Source organism: Pseudophryne corroboree, chromosome 1, assembly GCF_028390025.1.
Source record: "Pseudophryne corroboree isolate aPseCor3 chromosome 1, aPseCor3.hap2, whole genome shotgun sequence".
Classification (NCBI taxonomy): domain Eukaryota; kingdom Metazoa; phylum Chordata; class Amphibia; order Anura; family Myobatrachidae; genus Pseudophryne; species Pseudophryne corroboree.
The window spans coordinates 1,060,759,060-1,060,764,437 of record NC_086444.1 but is presented as its reverse complement, the minus strand read 5'-3'; the positions used below and the strand labels follow the sequence as shown (position 1 = coordinate 1,060,764,437).

The 5,378-nt window shown below is 44.6% G+C and overlaps 2 pseudogenes; one reads left to right on the top strand and one right to left on the bottom strand.

Moving 5' to 3' along the window:
* Positions 1 to 2,303: 2,303 nt before the first annotated feature.
* Positions 2,304 to 2,422, bottom strand: LOC134934639 (5S ribosomal RNA; annotated as a pseudogene).
* A 2,190-nt stretch (positions 2,423 to 4,612) lies between these two features.
* Positions 4,613 to 4,731, top strand: LOC134934634 (5S ribosomal RNA; annotated as a pseudogene).
* The last annotated feature ends 647 nt before the right edge of the window (positions 4,732 to 5,378 follow it).

Here is a 5,378-nt window from a genome sequence, read left to right as displayed (position 1 = left end):
CCCTACAGTGACCTATCCCCTGTGTAATTGAGAAGAAAGCTGGATATCGGTTAATCAATTCATTTCTTTATTTATCCATACAATCACTTTTGAGGTACTGTAGCTGCATTAAGTTAAATAACAGTATATTTAGATACTTAGATACAAATAGTAGATGCAAGTTTACAATAGCACAAGTGCACAAAATATATATTATAACTAGTGATGTGCACCGGAAATTTTTCGGGTTTTGTGTTTTGGTTTTGGATTCGGTTCTGCGGCCGTGTTTTGGATTCGGACGCGTTTTGGCAAAACCTCCGTGAAAATTTTTTGTCGGATTCGGGTGTGTTTTGGATGCGGGTGTTTTTTTACAAAAAAACCCTCAAAAACGGGGGCGTGGTTTAGCAGCCTGTGTGGAAAGACGTGCTGTCCAGGGGCTCCTGCTATATCCCTATATAAAACTATTTATATATCCCCCAGCCGCGCTCTGATCCCTCACAATCACTCTCCCCCCTCCCTACCTCCAGGAGTGCAGTGACTGCGGAGCCGGGAGAGGCACTAGGCCTCTCTGCAGGTTGCGGCCTGCCTCCCCCATACAGCCCGGGACCTAAATTTTCGGGCCCACCTGCTGGAGGCTCTGTTGGATCCCTCCAGCCCGCCTGACCCCCTCCGGGACCCAGCAACACCCGGACCAGCTACCGCTGCACTCACCACCAGTGGAGCGGCTCGCTTCTGCCCGCTCTGGTCCCTCGTGGCAGCCGAGGCTCTCCCCGCTTCCTGGACGGGACGGGCGCCCACCGTCTTGTTTCCGGAGGCCTCCCCCGCTACCTCATCTCCCGGCGCCGCACCTCGGGTGGTGCTGCCAGGGACGGACAGCCCTGTCTCTGGGGAGACCCGGAGAGTGTGCCCCGACTCCCACCCACGGCGATCCGCAACGGGACCTCCGCAACAGGACCTGGCGAAGCCTGCAGCCTGGACCGAGGGTGACTGCTGAGGGGAGGTAAGCTTCACAGCAACAAGCTGGTGCCCTCAGCGCTCCCCAGTTGCTGCTCCCCGATCTACTTTGCTCACCCCAGCCAGCAGACACCACTGAGTGGTGCTGCATCAGACAACCGAGGCAGACCAGGGACACCAGAATCCCCCTGCGTTTGCCACATACTGCTCTGGATTAGGAGTTGCATTGCACTCTGGCCCCAGATCCACGTCTGCACCCCCGGCCTTTATTTCCACCCCAGTTTCCCACATGTTCTACTGCCTCCCCAACCCCTATAGCTGATCCCAGGTGGTGCACAGGGAACACCAGTAGAGCTCTAGCAGATCTAGGCACACCCGCCCCCTGGAGGCCGTTGCTTCCTCTCCAGCTAATCGGAGGCTCTCGTGAGTGCGACGGACAGCCCACGCTCCCTGACCCCTACCTCACGTACATCTGGACCTCCAACACCCGGTAGAGCCGTGCGTGCTTTACAGCTCCACACCAGCTACCTGGCGGAGGGCATCCCCACACACAGCAATGCTCGAGAACCCCGCAACTGTTTGAGATGGCTACCAGTCCTCATGTTCCACTGATCACACCATAACTCAGCCCTCCAGTGGTTCTTTCTCCGGCTGTTCTGTAGCTCTACTTCATTAGACTAGACAAAGGGCGATCGGGCACTGGTAAAATAATACTGTTTTAATAATGTGGAACCAACATTTGGACAATAAGGCACTCCAAAATAGGAAAAAAGAAGAGAAGACTATGTCTTTTACTTCAATGAATAGAGTTGTCCCGCTTGGTGGTGCGCCCAGAGCCAGAGAGTACATGTACTAGAAGAAAGGGAGAGAAAGAAGGCTCTTGTGTGGGCGCACTCTTGAAAGAAAAGGAAAATTCCTATAACGTATAGAAAGAAATGCTTAAAACATAACTTTTAATGTATATGATAAAAATACCCCTATACATGATCCATATCAAAGAAAGATTGTGTTAGTTTAGAATTAATTATTATTAATTATTGATTAATAAAATGTTCTGGTCTGTGTAATCACACTGGGTAATTGGAATGGTTGTAGACATTGATTGGTCTTACCTCCAATTCCCTGACCAGCACAGAAAATCTGTGTTAATGGAACCAGGGAGTGATCATAAGAGTTATTAGATGAGTAAGACCCACTTGGGCTACTTGGTTCAAAATTGGTAAATCTCCTGCATGGAGGTGAGTTGGAGTTTCAGACGTAAGCCAAGAGAATTAGTATTAAGCCTCAAAAAGAAAGAGAAGGGGGGAAGGAAGAATTAGTGGTGATACTGCTGTTGGTATTGCAAATACATGTGGAGGGAAATGGTCCCAACTCTACAACACCGGGTATTCGCAGGAAGTCTCCTCTCCTGGTACTGACCCGGCCCAACGCTGTTTGGCTTCCAAGATCAGACGAGATCGGGCATTGGCAGCGTGGTATGATAGTAGAGAATTTTTCAATTGCACCAATGAGAGTGCACCTATATAAGAAACAGAAGAAAGAGGGAAAAGGGGAGACAGAAATATTAGGAACGAAAAAAAGGAATGAAAATAGTATAGAGAAGAAAGGGAATGAATCAGTGTAGCATAATTGATGGATCTGCTTTCTGCGTTAGACACAGCTCAGCAATTCCCACTTGTGTGGTGTCGTGTTCTGTGAATCGCAGATGAGAGTCCATGAAACAATAGTGAAGTATGGAAGGGAGATATGAGAGATAGGCTAGGTTGGTATCAAAAATTAATTAATTAAGCATTGATTTAGAAAAGCGCATTATTATGTAACATGCATATTTGGAATAAAGTTTGAAAGTTCAACGAGTATGCTGAGGCTCACGATGAAATCAGATAATTATCAGACAGAATACTGGCCTCTGCTTGAAAAAAGTATTTTTTGTAGTATAAATACTTTAACAGGTATTGCTTTTGAAAGAATAAGGGAAGAGAAAAGAAAAATGGGGGATGAAAAAGACAATTGGGGCTATATATTTTAGACAGTGATGCTGTGGCAATGAGCTATATGTGTGCTGCATATGTCCAAATGATATGGAATAACATACAACAAGTAAATATAAAGCGCATCAAGAGTTTGTGGTCTGCGCAGAATATACACAGCACGGCAGTGGAACTCTGATAGTAATGCACAGGTCTAGACATATGCTGTATAGTCAAGCATTTTGATAAATACACTTAATGTGTTGTTGTCTGTGCGTACTATATACAGAAAAGGGCACCACTAGGTCCAATCGGATATGATGGGGGCTTAGTGCTCATCAAGTGGTTGCTGTCTGTGCTAGGTATGCATGGGACAGCAGCAGGCTTATAGTCAATGGTACTATCAGCCAGAAGATATCTACAAATGCCACATAACTGTTAACATGCTGTCTAATACAACATAATTATTAAGTACAAAAAGGTATGTTGCTGTCTGTGCAGGATATGCACAGAACAGCTGAGGCTTACGGTCACCAAAATAGGAGAAGGAAAGCAGGTTAAGGCAGTGTCATGTGCCCAGGCAGGAGCTGAGAGATTACTCCATGTGTGGTCCCCCTCTCGGAACGGAAAACGCGTTTCGCCCTGACGGGCTTGTTCACTTCCGGGTTTGAACAAGCCCGTCAGGGCGAAACGCGTGACCGTAAGCCTCAGCTGTTCTGTGCATATCCTGCACAGACAGCAACATACCTTTTTGTACTTAATAATTATGTTGTATTAGACAGCATGTTAACAGTTATGTGGCATTTGTAGATATCTTCTGGCTGATAGTACCATTGACTATAAGCCTGCTGCTGTCCCATGCATACCTAGCACAGACAGCAACCACTTGATGGGCACTAAGCCCCCATCATATCCGATTGGACCTAGTGGTGCCCTTTTCTGTATATAGTACGCACAGACAACAACACATTAAGTGTATTTATCAAAATGCTTGACTATACAGCATATGTCTAGACCTGTGCATTACTATCAGAGTTCCACTGCCGTGCTGTGTATATTCTGCGCAGACCACAAACTCTTGATGCGCTTTATATTTACTTGTTGTATGTTATTCCATATCATTTGGACATATGCAGCACACATATAGCTCATTGCCACAGCATCACTGTCTAAAATATATAGCCCCAATTGTCTTTTTCATCCCCCATTTTTCTTTTCTCTTCCCTTATTCTTTCAAAAGCAATACCTGTTAAAGTATTTATACTACAAAAAATACTTTTTTCAAGCAGAGGCCAGTATTCTGTCTGATAATTATCTGATTTCATCGTGAGCCTCAGCATACTCGTTGAACTTTCAAACTTTATTCCAAATATGCATGTTACATAATAATGCGCTTTTCTAAATCAATGCTTAATTAATTAATTTTTGATACCAACCTAGCCTATCTCTCATATCTCCCTTCCATACTTCACTATTGTTTCATGGACTCTCATCTGCGATTCACAGAACACGACACCACACAAGTGGGAATTGCTGAGCTGTGTCTAACGCAGAAAGCAGATCCATCAATTATGCTACACTGATTCATTCCCTTTCTTCTCTATACTATTTTCATTCCTTTTTTTCGTTCCTAATATTTCTGTCTCCCCTTTTCCCTCTTTCTTCTGTTTCTTATATAGGTGCACTCTCATTGGTGCAATTGAAAAATTCTCTACTATCATACCACGCTGCCAATGCCCGATCTCGTCTGATCTTGGAAGCCAAACAGCGTTGGGCCGGGTCAGTACCAGGAGAGGAGACTTCCTGCGAATACCCGGTGTTGTAGAGTTGGGACCATTTCCCTCCACATGTATTTGCAATACCAACAGCAGTATCACCACTAATTCTTCCTTCCCCCCTTTCTTTTTGAGGCTTAATACTAATTCTCTTGGCTTACGTCTGAAACTCCAACTCACCTCCATGCAGGAGATTTACCAATTTTGAACCAAGTAGCCCAAGTGGGTCTTACTCATCTAATAACTCTTATGATCACTCCCTGGTTCCATTAACACAGATTTTCTGTGCTGGTCAGGGAATTGGAGGTAAGACCAATCAATGTCTACAACCATTCCAATTACCCAGTGTGATTACACAGACCAGAACATTTTATTAATCAATAATTAATAATAATTAATTCTAAACTAACACAATCTTTCTTTGATATGGATCATGTATAGGGGTATTTTTATCATATACATTAAAAGTTATGTTTTAAGCATTTCTTTCTATACGTTATAGGAATTTTCCTTTTCTTTCAAGAGTGCGCCCACACAAGAGCCTTCTTTCTCTCCCTTTCTTCTAGTAGCTCTACTTCATTAACCTACTCCAGTGCTTTGTTTAATCCTCCCTCATTCAAGCTCATCTACCGAGGTACAACCATGTCTAAATCCAACCCGAATACCAGAGGATGTGCGGGTACAGATATTACCCAACATT